This window comes from Pholis gunnellus (assembly GCF_910591455.1).
Source record: "Pholis gunnellus genome assembly, chromosome: 19".
Classification (NCBI taxonomy): domain Eukaryota; kingdom Metazoa; phylum Chordata; class Actinopteri; order Perciformes; family Pholidae; genus Pholis; species Pholis gunnellus.
In genome coordinates this window covers 19676391-19691545 of record NC_136546.1, presented here as the reverse complement: position 1 = coordinate 19691545, position 15155 = coordinate 19676391, and the positions used below count along the sequence as shown (strand labels likewise).

The window sequence follows — 15155 nt, the reverse complement described above, 5'->3', positions numbered from 1 at the left end:
CCTAATGAGACTATTTTATAGATTGTTTCTGTGTGATACACTTTGGGACTAAGACACACAACAAATGTGTAATCTCCTCGGAGACGTGTGTCCTGAAGTCTTTGTTGTTGTTGTTATTAATGTACGTGAGGATTTCAAAGTCTCGCAGCGTTTATTCCCAAAGTAAACCTCCCAGGTGGGAAAGCTTCTCCTCTTCAGCCTCGACATACACTCATGTGCTGCCTAAAGACAGCAGCGCTCCCACGGACACATACACATACACATAACACACACAGCACAGCGGCGGCCTCTCTGCCCGGCGCTGGAATCCACAGCGTTGACATTTGCGCCCCGCCACAAACCCAACGGGGGAACCTTTAACGGCCTGAGGTCGGCCTGAGAGGGAGGTGGAGATGAATTACAGTGTTTGGTTTGGTGAGCGGAGTGAAAACCAACTGTGAGTGTGTTCATGTACAGCGTGCATGCCTCTGTGTGTGTGTGTGTGTGTGTGTGTGTGTGTGTGTACACACCGTATACGTATCGGGTGTCTTTGCATATGCATGTTGTCTTTACAAATATATTCATAAAACAAAGGCGTGAACGGCTTCTTAAACTCTGTTTCTGCAACTCGTCAGGAGCTAAACAGGATTAAAGAGAGACGTGAATGAGGTGAAATATTAATCTAATATCAAACTCACATTAACACAATTATGTTTTGTATTACAAGTTTTCTGAAATGTTTTGTTTAAATATGTAAATGAGGCATTGTCTAATGGTGAATTTTATTGAATTTAGTAAAACTCTGCAGACGCAAACAGACAAATAAAAACCTTAATGTGTATTATGGATGTTTTCTTTCCACGAGTCTGAAAGAAGACGTTTAATACAAAGGTGTGGAAAAAACACAAAAACTGGGAACATGAGACAACTTTTTATCACAAGTGGCAAATATTTCTAATAGTGTTTGTAATATTTAGTGAACCCTCAGTGATGTAAACAGTCTGGAAAACGTGTATCTTGAATTCTCGAGTGGTAACGTTCTATCATACAGATGATATAAAACCTGCAGGTCAGTCGCCCTCAGACCTTCATCTCACCTGCAGAAACATGCTCGTTCTTTCCAGAGCCCTGTAGTTGAACTCCTGATCTCACCTCAACATCAGGTTTTATGTCGACAAACACCAAAGGAGGGAAATAATGATCCAAAGGTTGTTTACCTTTGACTTGAATGGGTTTTAAAAACCCTTTAAGGTCCTAAATAAACCCTTTAAAACCTGTCACACATTTAGATTTCTGGAGGTATTCTGAGATGAAATGCTTTAAGATGACTCATTACTTTCATACTTCCTCCATAACGTGCTTTACTTTCATGTAAATTCACGATTTTTGGAAGGAACATCTCCGTATTTAATTTTTTTTTAACGAGACTTATCTGAATATATTTGCATAGATATTTCTGTCCCTCAGCCGAACGTCTCTGCGTTTTATATCCAGTGGGAATTAAGAGAGATGGAGGACGGAGCAAAAAAGAAAAAAATGTACCGATGACACCGAGACAGTCTAACGAGAGATCACACAAACACACACACACACACACACACACGCACACACACACGCACACACACACACACGCACACACACACACACACACACACATGGCTGACAGCTGCCTCTGATCCTCCTATGTAGTTTAAGTTAACAGAGAGGTCTAATATCGCCGAGTTGTTGTCAGCCAAATCCTGTCACTGACACCGTTCATGTGTGTGTGTGTGTGTGTGTGTGTGTGTGTGTGTGTGTGTGTGAGTGTGTGTGTGCTACAGATACTTTGAAAACAAACAGTGAATATATCTAAGTGTCTTTTAATTCGCCAGTTAAAAGACAGAACGTGAACAGAGAGAGAGAGATCGTGCCGCTGACAGCCCAGAGACAAAAAGGAGGATCTGTTTTGGATTTTTTTAGGTTTCTTTTGGCAGATCGGGATCAAAGAGGAGATGAGGAGACGCAAGAGAATGAAAGGATGAGAGGAGGAAAGAGGAGACCAGATTAAAAGAGGAGAGAAAAAAAGGGAGGGGAACGGGAGAGTAGAAAGAAAAGGAGAGAGAAGGAAAGGAGGGCAGATGTTGGGAAGAGAGTAAAGAAGGAGGAGAAAGGGGGGAGTAAAAGGAAAGAGGAGAGAGGGTAAGGAGGGGGGGGGGACAAATTCTGAGGATGGATGAAAGGAGGAGAGATGAAAATAGAGAACAAAAGCAGAGGAGAAAAGGAGAGGAGGAGTTAAGCAGAGGAGTGAGGAGTAAGGAGATGAGTTGAAATAAGGTGGGAGAGGAGGAAAAGAGAAGGAGTCAACGGAGGAAAGAAAGGAGGGGAGGAGAGGAAAGAAAACTGCAGAAGGAAGAAAAAGAGAAGAGATGAGATTAAAAAGGAGAGACAGTTTGAAATGGGGAGTGGGAGGAGGAGAGATAAAAAAGTAAAGGAGAAGAAGACGAGGAAGGGAGAGAAAGGATGAAGAGAGGAGAGGAAAGACAAGAGGAAAGCTTACGAGAAAAGGGAGGGGAGGACAAACTAGGAGTGAGGAGGAAAGGAAAAGAGTACAAGGGAGGGTGAAAAAGAGGAGGAGAGGAAAGAGAGGAACAGAGAAAAAAACAGAGAGGAAGCAAAGAAAGCCTTAAAGGAGATGAGAGGAGGAAGTAGGAAGACAAGCAGTAAGACATGAGGAGAAGAAAGGAAACAGGAGGCAAAAACCTAAGAGCAGGAGACAAACTAGGGAGAGACAAGTCAAGAGGAGAGGAGAGGAGAGGAGAGGAGAGGAGAGGAGAGGAGAGGAGAGGAGAGGAGAGGAGAGGAGAGGAGAAGAGAGGAGAGGATTGAATCCAGAGACGAATAGACAAAGCTTTGAAGAGGGGGAAGAGGAGGAGGAAGAGGAGGGAGCAGAGAGGGGGATCAGAGTGAGGGAAGGATGAAACAGGAGGCGAAGGGACAGAGGGAGGGAAGGAGGGATGGAAACATTCAGAGGGATGAAAGGAGCGAGGGAGATAGAGATAGAGAGGGAGAGGAAAAGAGTCAGAGACGGTAAAAGAAGAGAAAAGTGAGGGAGGCTTTGGATGAATGTGAGGAGAAGAACTCAACTCCTTTTTGGGAGGAATTTAAGATTTCTGGATTACATTTCTTTAAAAAAATCAAAGTGACATTTATTGTATTAGTAAAAATAGAGGATAATGCACAAGCTCACATCTGTCACATAAAAGAAATTCACACTCATGTGAAAATATGTGAAGTGAAACGTCTCCATTTGGACACATGAGCTGTTTGTTTGTGAAAGAGGAAGAATTTCAGAAGCGCACGAACAAAAAGCCAGTTTGAGTCGGCGGTGAAGCAGAGAGCTCAGTAGCTCATCAGCTGTAATCCACTGTGACGCTTTTTAATGAAAAGAACTCTGACAACAACTTTACTTTAACTTCAGACACAAAGAAAACAAAATAAAAGTGTGTACATGTGCACTAGCATCCTTGATTTTAGTCTTTTTCTGGCTGGTTTGAGTCTCACGCCGTAGCGACACACCGTAGCTAACCATGTAAATGTATAAGCAAACACGTTTTCCCGAGATACGTCAAACCCTAACTAACCTGAACATGTAAACAACCTGGACATTGATACTTTTTTTTCTTTTTTTTCCCCAAGCTCAATGTTTGTTACCTGAGCTGACTGACTGCAGTACTTTGTTATGAACTTTTTGCTGGAGTTTTAACTAAAATGCCACAACTTAGATTTTAACTGGACCGTGATGGATCTGTATGTTTATCCAGTGCAGGTTCCAAAGGGTTTAATCAGTTAAAGGGTGAGGAGGAGCATAAAAAACAACAACATTTCAGCTTTAGACTCTAACTGGTCCACACAGTCAAACATGGAGCTGCCCCGTGAAGCCACAGTCCTGTATGTTGGTTAAAGTCTTCCTAAAAGCTACGTCTCTAAAGTTGTGACGGTGCAGGCATTAGACGCTGCCTCTCCCCCACCTTCATCCAGGTATTATACGTATGACATACATTTCTCCACACTTAAACACTTGTGACTGCAGAGAAGACAGACATACAAAAAAAAAAATTTCAGCAGGAGCGTGTTTTCAGGTCGCGCCAGATTTGCTTCCTCCTCTTTGAAGCGCTATTTTTTTTTTTTTAGGCTCACTTGGCCACTTTCAGCACTCACCGCCGTTAGCATGCGGTAATCCCCCGTTGCATGACGGACGGGAGGCGCAAGGTGCTAGCCAGCTGCGCTAGCTTTTAAGCCGTAATACCCTGAGTATGAGTGAGCTAGCGCGGAGCTAATCAGTCTTAATGCCACGCACATGGAGTTAGCTCCGGAGATGGCTAGCCGCTGTAGCTGCGGCTAATCCAGGAACGAGCCCAATCCCCTGTTTTTCCATAATATGTAAATTTTAGAAACTGCAGCATGAGATTAAGATTAGAGGAAGAGAATAAAAATAGACATTTGTACTGAACATGTTATTTGGGAGGGATGCACTTGGATGACAAGCTCTTGTTCCTATTGAAGCTGAATGAATTCTGCCAAATGTAAAAGAGGAATAAGAGCCGACAAAAGAGGGTAAATAACTCTAAAAGGGGGGGCAGGAGAGAAAAAGGAAGAAGCATTTCCCTAATAGGGTTAGAAAAAAAGAGCTGAAGTACCAGGGTGACAAAAACACGCCACAGACTGTGTTGACTTCCTGTGCAAGGACAGGATATGATGTCACGCTGGTGTGGGCACAGAAATATCTCGGTAGCTCTTATCTTTAAGTGCATGCCTGCCTCTGCACAAGTGCTTCAAACTGAAGCACCTGCTGCTCTCTTTCTCTCCCTCAGTCGAGAAAATCACAGCCTTCAGTCGGACGCCTCCTCCCACCCTCCTCTTCCACTTCCTCCCGCGCCTCCCCCTTCCGTCCGTCACATGGTACAAGCCCCAGCGCCAGGGCACTGACACAGGCCATGATCTCTCTCTCTCTCTCTCTCCCTCCCTCCCTCTCTGTGTTTTGGGCAGGAAGCCACCAAGTTGCACAGCAGAGGCGAGCCACCTGTTCCTCCCTGGCAGAGGAGGTTGTGGAGGGATGGAGGGAGTGATGAAAAGATGAAGGCAGGGGGGGAAGTGACACGCAGGGGAGCGAGGTGAAGAGGAAAGGGCGCGATGATGGAAGGGAAGGGGGTGGAAGGGGGGGAAAAGAGGGATGGAGGAAAGCAGGCGAGGAAGACAGAAGGGGGAGAAAGAGGAAAGCAAGGAGGGAGATAGAGGGAGGAAGAGAAAGAGAAGCATGGAGGGGTGAGAAAGAAAAGACTAAGAGGAAATGAGAAAGAGAGAATAACAGGAAGGAAGGCAGAAAGGAGAGATAAAAGGGAGACAAATGATCAATAGGTAGATCGAGCGAGGGATGCTAAAAAGGGAGGAAAGAAGAGGGTGAGATGGAGGATGGAAGGAGGAAGAGGAAAGGAGGAGTATGAGGGTGAGTAAAAATATGACAATGAAGGGCGAAAAGGTGGAATAGAATGAGATGAAGAGAAAGAGGAAGGAGGAAGGAAGGATGTAGAAAGACAAAGATGGAGGTATATGAGAGTGAGAAAACAGGGGGGGGGAGAAGGACACAGAAGGATGGGAGAGGGAAGGATGGAGGGAAAATGAGGGAATGGGAAAGAGAAGAGTTAAAAGAGAGGAGCAGGGGGAGAACGGAAAAGAGAGATGAAAGAGAACAAGTTAACTTAACTTAAAGGGATGAGGCAAAACTGGAGGAAGGGAAGGAAAGCTGTAAAAAGTCAACAGAGATAGAGTGAAGGAGACAGAAGGAGGAAGGAGGCAGAAGATTAGAGGAGGTAAAGAAAGGAAGGGGGGAGGGATATGGGAGTAAACACCTGATGGAGGAATGAAAGAAAAAGGACCACGGAGGAGGAGGAGAAGGATAAAAGGAGGAAGGAGGTGAGAGGTAAAGGATGGACGAGGGATGCTGAGAGGGATGGAGGAGGAGAGGAGACGGAGGAGGTGATGGTGCCTAATCCCAATCCCTCCTCCCTTCTCTTGACCTTGTCCTCTCTCCTTTCATCACTCCATCACCTCCTCTCACAGACATCCTGTCTTTCTCTCAACGGTTCTCCACGTCGTCCTCTGACCGAGAAAAAAAACTACGCGGTCAGATTTATGATCCGAACGCACGGTTGTGTCCAAACATGTTTCAGTATCATCGTACAGAATTATACAATGTGGTGCTTCTGTTTGTTACTGTTTACTGCACTTTTACTCATGTTTATTACTGTCTTATTACAGTTCTACTAATGTTTAGTATTGTTTTTGTTTGCTGTCATTTAACTAATGTTCATAACTGTTTATCGTTAGTGACCTGCTTATTACTGTTCACAGCAATAAGTGGTTCCAGTACTTTGGTTAATGTCCAAATACTTTTAAAAAACAACAACATTCCCATCAGCCTCGGCTGAAATTTGGGTTCAGCACTAATTCATCAATCATAAACAGACACATACATTAAACACGCAGACACCAATGCAAATATACAGTATGTGCAGAAATGCACACACTGAAGCACGTATGTGCAGCATATACTCTCTCACACACACACGCACACACACACACACACACACACACACACATATAGAGCATGGACAGGAAGTGTGCAGTGTGCAGAAGCAACAAAGCCGTCATTTGCATGAGGAACGATGCGGAAGCGAAACCAAAGCTTCTTATTGCACCGCACCGTACACACACACACACCACCACACAGTCTCTCTCTCACACACACACACTCTCACTGCTTTCCATGCCATTTGAATGCACAAACAAAGAGGCCATTGGACTTGTGGCTACCTGGAGGAAATGGGAACCAAACTAACTGCTGTTGTCTCGGCAACAGTCATATCCCATAATGCTATTCAAATTCTGACGCTCTGTTATCGCACTTGTGGCTTGCACACACACACACACACACACACACACACACACACACACACACACATTTAGAGTGTGTGCAGGGGGGGGGGGGATGCTCACCCAAAGGCCATTCATTTGGACACAGCTGTTAGTCAATACACGTGATCATCATTCTGCCCTGTGTGTGTGTGTGTGTGTGTGTGTGCATGCGTGTGTGTGTGTGTGTGCTGTCAAGGGCACAGCTTGCATCCGTCGTACCAAGCCGCGGTCGCCACGGCAACAGAACATACAATTCTTCCTCTTCACCTGCTTTTTATTTTTTTCTCTCTCTCCACTTTCTCCATTTGAACATGTTATTGTGTGGGAGTGTGTGTGTGTGTGTGTGTGTGTGTGTGACTAAGTGTGTTTCAGTTCACTTCCTGGTCTGCTTTAGCCAATCAGTGAACAGAGACTGACGTGAAGCTCTCATTGGCTCACTGTCCACTCTGCTGGTCCTCGTTCATTCTCAGTGTACTTCTCAATGTACCGACTCTGTAGTTACCATGGTGCCCGCATCCACTTGGTCCTCCATCCTCCATCCTCCATCCTCCATCTCTCTCTCTCTCTCTCTCTCTCTCTCTCTCTCTTTCCTCTAATTCTTGTCTCGGCACTTCATTCATTCATTCATTGGAAAATGCAGCTATTTGTCAGCGACGCGCTTCATCTGGTCAGGTTTTTGGATTGTGTTGCTGCTCAGCTGTTTGGTCATTTCATGTTTTCTGAGTTTAAAACGAGTCTGTTCTGTTGTATTTGTTGTCACTGAGCAGACCTCCGCCAAGGCCGATAGTCCATCTTCCATGATATGCAAGCTATATATATATATGTCTCGATATGTTTCCAAAACTATTATGTCGTAATGTGGTTGAGCCTATAGCTGAGATGTGATGGCTTCTTCTTTGGCCCGTCCCACATCCTTCCACCAAGTAACATGAAAATGAGGCCAGACGTTTTTTCCAAGGTATACCGGTAACCTGCTGTGTTCGGGTCTGACGGCCGCCTCATAGGCTTTACTAACCCTAAACACTCGAGTGTGATGAGTAACCTGAACCGATCGTCTCTCCTCCCGACTCGCATCACAGAACGTGTCCTCCTGGAGTTGCGTGGAAAACAATTTGGAGGACTTGTTCTTTCTGTCTGTCTGAACAGCTTGTCTCAGTTTGGAGCAGCCGTTGAGGATTGTAACCTTCTATGTCCTCATAACCCACCTAACACACACACACACACACACACACACAGTCTTTGCATTTGACAGCATGTGCACAGTCTGCAAGCACTGACGCACATCCTGTGCAGGTTTTCTGTTGTGTGTGTTTTACAAGGCGATGACACTATATGAAGCTTAAAGCTTTGAGGTGCAGATAGTAATCTCTGCTTTTACGTGATCTATTTCTGTGCTGTGTCTGAGTCAACCACACACACACACACACACACACACACGCTGAATGATGAAAGAGCGATGAAGATGTAGAGAAAGAAACAGAAAGACAGAGGATGACATAGTTTATCTCGTCCTGGATACGAAGCCGCCTGCGACACAGGAAGAGGAAGTGACACCGCTCACGCACACGAACACGCCGCGCTCTTCTTCTACTATCGCGCCTGCACACGTGTGAACATTTTAAAAAAAAGAAAAAAGGCCAGACTCTACAGCATCACTCCTCCATCATCCATCCTTCTTCTTCTTCTTCTGTAGCCTATAATCTGCAGCACGGCGGCCGTTACACACGTCGTCCTTCTTCCCGTTTAATCCTGAATCAGTTTCCGTTCATCTTAATCTCTCCTGCATCAGCAGCTTCACTTCTCCTTCTTCTCTCATCTTCTCTCATCTTCTCTCGTCTTGTGATTGGAAGAGTAAAATGGACGCTGACCTTAGACCTCATCATTGTAGTTTCAACAACGTACATAGAACACGAAGCTCGTTCTGTTGTTGGATGACCTGGACTTCCACTTTTTATTTTCTGTATTTCAGACATTTTCTAATGGTCACTTTTGGTGAATTTAGGAGAAAACTACAGACGCAAATAGACAAAGCAGTAAAATAAATCCTTAAATGTGTGTTTTGGATGTTTTCTTTCCACTCGTCTGTAAATGTTACAAGGAACCTCATCCGCTCTGAGAACAAATCACTTCATCTCGTTACGTCACAAACGTTTTAAGTTAAAACATTTCGTAATAACGTCGTCCTGACTTAAAACAACACACTTTGGTTTCCTCATTACACGATATATTTGTAATAAATCCCGTCCGTCTTACAGCCGGGATCCTGCAGCTTAAAACAAGTTACATTTAAGACTCTTTTAATGCCACTAAAGAACAACATGACGTTAACGCGGAGAACATCTGTAAATGATTTAGAAACATTTGAACAATCTGACTTTAGGATTCTTGAATTGAATGCCTTTCAGGACTTTTTAAGGCTCCGCGTGTAACGACTAACTCCTGAGTGAACGCTTCACTTCATCCCGCTCTGCCTCTGCTCTGGGTTTACGTCTCCGGTTTGTTTCTCTACATTTTATTTATTCGGCGCTCCGTCCGCTCAGTGACTCACAGAGGAAACAAGTCGCTCACTTCTTTTGGTGGCGGAGGAGCTAAAACACAAGACGGCAAGAAAAAAACTTTACACGGACGGCGAGTGAGCCTTTTCTTTTATTTCAATTTTTTCATTTTTTTTTCTCGTTTACACTCTCAGCCGAGGTCACGCCTCCGGTAACGAAGCTGGACGGTTGCCCCGGCAACCAGCCGGGAGGAAACAGCGAGAGTAATTCTGGTTAAATGGATACAACTCAACTCTCTCCTTGTCTTACCGTCTGTTTCTCTGTGAGAGCCTCTCCCCTCTCTCTCTCTCCCTCTCTCTCTCTCTTTCTCTCTCTCTCTCTCTCTCTCTCTCTCTCTCTCTCTCTCTCTCTCTCTCTCGTGACAAAAGGATCGGCCATTTTAAATCATAATGAAGGTTATTATTACAACGACCGCCCTTTTTTTTTTTTCTCTCCACCATTTTCTCCATTACGGTCCGGAGGTTGTTTTCATCCAGTGAATGTGTCTTTATGTACCGACGTAAAACAATACAATGACATCACTACTAAACTCACATCATCTGTCACTAACCGTAAACACCTCATGACCCCACGTCATGCAGCTTCACCTCTACCTGTGTTATGGCCGCTTGTTGTGTTTGACTGCCAACTATAACCACACACACACACACACACACACACACACACACACACACAGGTCCTACCTGGTGTAACTGTTTGTCCTCTGGTCCAGTTTAGCGAGTCCACAAACTGGTCACAGTCCCTGAAGGAGAAAGAGAGAGAGAGGAAGGGTGATGAAGACGAATACTTTTTAATGTAAATCCACCTTTTGTAAACACAATTATGTGCGTTTATTGACCTGGCAGATCCCAGAATGCAACACACCATCAGTACATTTGTTTTAAGTAGTATATTGAGGTTTTTAGCTAATATTAGTGTTTAAAATAAAGAATGTCAGAGTTGGGCCCAAAGCTAAACAATATGCTCAAGCATCCCCTGCTTTATGGTCTATTTGACTCTAAATGGACCATCATTTACTAAATGAACATCATGCTGTATTGAAGAAGACTTGAAACTAGAGATTGAGACCATAAACTCATGTTTACAATGTTTACTGAGGTAATAAATCAAGAGAGAAGTAGAGTCATTTTCTCATAGACTTCTATACAACCAGAGGAGTCGCCCCCTGGTGGCCATTAGAGAGAATGCAGCTTTAACACATGAAGCTTCGGCTTCACTCTGCAGAACCGGAGGCTGCCGCCTTGAGTAAATTTTGTGGCAACTGTTTTGGGAAAACCCTTTCCTGCTTTTCAACGTGACAACGCCCCCTGTGCACAAAGCCACCTCAGTAAAGACCTGGTTTATCTGGTGCTTCACTGGTCTGCACAGAGCTCTGAGCTCAACCTCCACACAACACCTGGAAACACCGACTGTGGAGCCAGAAGCGATCGTCTCTGAACGGGAGCAAATCGCTGCATAAGGTTCAAAACATCTGCTGGAAAGACTGAAACCAGCAGAGGGACGGCCGTTAATGCAGCACGTTAATGTTCATTGTTTCAGAAAGAGACGTTCAGCATACAAATATCAATGCAAGTATTTCAATTTATGTCAGGAAATTTAAAAAAGCAGCTAATTTCTGCAGCAGTGACATGCTGATCCTGTGGTTTGAAATCTAAAACTTTCTAAAAAACACCAAGTCTCTGTTGTTTTCTGAGTGTTTGACTGTGACATTTCAAACCCCTGCGATGAATCCAACAATAAACAAATAAAACCAGATGACACTCCGTCTCAGACTTTCAGATCACTCGTGTCAGCAGTTTGTCATTTTGATTTTCACTTTTCTTTTGTCACTATTATCTTTTTTTGTTTTTGTTTTGTGTTTCAAAGCCCGTTGGGGTTTCTGTTCCATCTCACACGCTGAGATTGGATTTCCTTTCATCCCCTGATGTTATTTGAAGTGTTCTTATCTTTTGTATGGATATGCAAATAACTCAACCTAAACCTACAGCAGCGACGGTCGCTGCGTCTTAATTGGGCCGCCGCTGACTCCGCTGTGGCGGATAACAGAGCGGCAGCAGAGCTCGTACGGCCCGGACCGAACGGAGTCAGACGGGTCAACACAGTCAGGAATATTTAAGCTGTAGTAGTATTATTGGTGGTAGTAGTAGTAGTAGTATTGTTATCATTATTATGATGCTATATTATTATATTTAACACGTCAGTTAAAACGGACAGCACTGAGTTCCTCTTTCAGCAACGACAGCTCAGGAAACAAATAAAAAGAGGAAAAAAACAAAATAAAATGGTAAAAGTTGCTGTTTGTTATGTCACAGACTCTTAAAGAAATAAAAAATAAAAAATGAGCGGCTGAATTACAGTGTTTTTGTTTCGGAAACTGTATTTTTGGAAAACATGTTTTCATCCGATTTCCTCCGATTTTAACCGTTTTTAAAACGATTCAAAACAGATATTTTTAAATAAAATGATGATAATTATAATGAGAATAAATAATATATACAGTATATATATATATATATAGATAGAAAATGCCTGAGCTCAGTGTGTTCTGCTGGGTTTTACGTCTACGAGAGTTACTGCATGAAAGTGAGAGTTTCCCGCTGAGAGAAACTGAGACTCAAAACTAAACCTCCGATTTTGTCGTTTGTCGGTTTTTGGGTTCTGGTTTCGTTCCTGTGGGCATCAGAAAGCGTAGATTTCTCCCCGTGTGACTGCTGAACGCCTCTGCAACCCGGCGGCAGTAGATTGAGAGCGACTGACGTCAGAAGGTTGAAGGTGTTTCAGGAGATGATCGTTCTACAGCGGAGCATGCTGGGAAAATGACGTCATGTCTTCTACATATGAGCGGTTATAAGACAAAAACATGAAACTAAACCACTAAATGACTGTTTGAGCGCTAAACTAGAGGTTATTTAGTGTTTTATTAAATCTGAAATCAGGATCAAATCCTTTCAACCTGTTTAGGTTTTACAAAAGTTATGACATTTGCCAAAAATGCTATTTGTTAGCTTTCTACGAAAGAAAAAGAAAGAAAGTGTAGTGGAGATATTTGAGCACAGAGGAGAAGATATCAGTGTCACCTTTGTGCTCGGTGGTGCAACAAGTCAGTGTTTAGCCTAAACACAGAGATGGGACGGCAGCAGGGAGACGGAGAAGCGCAGGTTGTCCTTCAATGACTTGATTAAAACGACGGCATCGCGTTCAAGCTTCAGCTCCAGACTGCTGACTCACTGTCACCACTTCACGGGGCCGAGCCTTCGTTAACACAATCAGCCCCACCTGTGTTTTTCCTGCTGTGACAGATCAACGTGTCTGGCTGTACGACAGTAACAGGTGTGCTGGTGAATTTCAAAATAAAGGCGTGTGTTAAAGATGATGACATGTAGACATATGTTTGGATTCTTTAACCTATGACAGAAGATTTGAGGAAAGCACGTGATTCATGAATCTATTCAACATTTTTGCCAAATTATGCAGACATGAGGGTAAGTTGATGAAACCAAAGAGCTGCTATTTGTGTATTTTACAGAGAGTTTGAACCAACAGAAAGGCCGTAAAACAGTAACGGCATGCATTGCATGTGATATATGTAAGTAATGACAAAATCAGAGTTTGTGCCTTCGTGTTATTTGTAAAGCTTTCCATCAAAGAGTTTTAGAAAAAAGCAGTTAGTGATTAGCAGGACGTGCTTCGTTAGCGATGGAGGAACAGCACAATAAGAACCAGATGAAGACTCAGATGTGCCCGTAGACTGTAGGTGTAACCGGCATAAAGACATAAACCAGCGATTGTAATTATCTGTGAACTCATATCTCATGTTCATAAACTACTTTATTGCCTTTTGTACAAGCCCTGTAAAGAAACAAGTCAAGTGTTTAATGCATTATAAAGAAACAAAGGTTTAATATCATGTAAACTATTTGATTTGGCTGCAAAATATTCACTCAAATGAAGATTTTTCAGCTTCTTAAAGCATCTAAAAGCAAATTGTCCTTCTTTGAATAATCCCCAGACATGTAAATAGTGTTTTTATCAGTGAAATATTTGAGACGGACACGTGATCGCCTCGCGCCGGCTTTCCAGCATAAACTAGAAGCTTTACACGGTCACGTTATTCAAAGGGAATAAAAGCATTCTTGGCTCGATACGGAGGAACGTAGGCTGCTGCTGTGCATGTCGTATAGTTTTCCTCTGAGTTTTACTGCGTTTGATTTACAACCCGTTTACAGGCGGCGTACAGGAAAAGGGGGAAGCCGAATGTCGGTCGTGTCACTTGGGTTTTTCTGATTACAAAACACTGATGTAGCTCTGCTGTCTGATGCATAAATGCATGAAGTGAGACTAATTACAAGCTGTTGAGAAAGTAGGCCAGTTTGGGTAAAGGTCTCTCTCTCTCGCTCTCTCTCTCTCTCTCTCGCTCTCTCTCTCTCTGGCTCTTCATCGTCTCGCTGTCCAAACAAACACACACACACACACACACACACACACACAGTCCACCTGACAGTCTCTACCTTTGAGCAAAGAGAGGTTTGGTTTCATTATCGTCACACACATAAATAAACAAGCAAACACGCACAGTTTCTATACGTGTGCACGTGAGGCAAACAGCGTCTGACGTCTCCCGTCAAAGAGAGAGACGCCGTACGAGGGGATCACTGATTGGCCGAGGATTAAACAAAAAAAACATGACAACCTCATCTTAGAGGTTGTTGAGGCTAAGAGAGGGAGATTCCTCAAGCTGAGATCACACACACACACACACACACACACACACACACACACACACACTGCCTGAAATGAAGAGTGTGTCAGCAGCTGACAGACACACTCCTCTGCCGGTACAGCTTGAAAACCTCTCATCCCATCTCGTCTCCTCTTCCCGCTCTCTCTGACTCCTCATCCTCCTCTTTTCCTCGTCCTCTTCCTTCTCCACTTGTTTCCTCTCCTATTCCCTCCTACTTTCGTTTTCTCTCTTCTCTGCACCTCTCGTTTCCTTTACGCACCTCTTCTGTTTCCTCTTCCCTCCACTTTGTTTCCTCCCCTCTTATTCCCTCTCCTCTCCTCTCCCAACTCATCATCCTCTCGTTCCTTCTCTCCTCCTCTTCCTTTCTCATCTCTCCTCCTTCTCTCCTATCACTTCCTCCATTTCTTCCTTCTCATCTCATCTCCCTCCCTTCTTCATCTTCTGTCATATTTTACTCTCACTCGCTCCCTGATTTCGCTCTTCTTCTCCACCTTTCTCCTCGTCCCCCCCCCCCCCCCCCCCCCCCCCCTCCTCTCCTCCAGGTGTTTATATAAAACCAGGTAAAAGAAAACGAACCACAGGGGAACAATTTATCAGGAGAAGCAAAGCTTTGTGTGTGAGTGTGTGTCTTAATAATTCAGCCGTCGCTGTCAGGACCTCGCTCACCGGAGTGCTCTCAGGTTCCTGTACAGCTCTCAGGTGATCACACACACACACACACACACACACACACACACACACACACACACACACACACACACACACAGGTGAAACGGTTGCGTTCAAAAGCAGCAGAATTCATTCAGAGAGACAGACTGTGGATCAGTGGAGCGTGAAGCTTAAAATCGTCCTTCGTCGCTCTCTGGAGGAAGCCCGTTCACTCCAGACCGGAGAATCGGTGTAAGCGCGGCGTTGAGCGGATGCATTGT

The 15155-nt window shown here is 44.1% G+C and overlaps 1 protein-coding gene across 1 annotated transcript in view; it reads right to left on the bottom strand.

The window, feature by feature from the left end:
- The window catches only part of hivep2a (HIVEP zinc finger 2a), a 96283-nt gene that overhangs the window by 76311 nt on the left and 4817 nt on the right, over positions 1–15155 (bottom strand). Inside the window, exon 2 of the mRNA XM_079180366.1 lies at positions 10169–10227. The gene's annotated coding sequence lies outside the window, so the exon portion shown is untranslated. The remainder of the gene's footprint in view (positions 1–10168; positions 10228–15155) is intronic.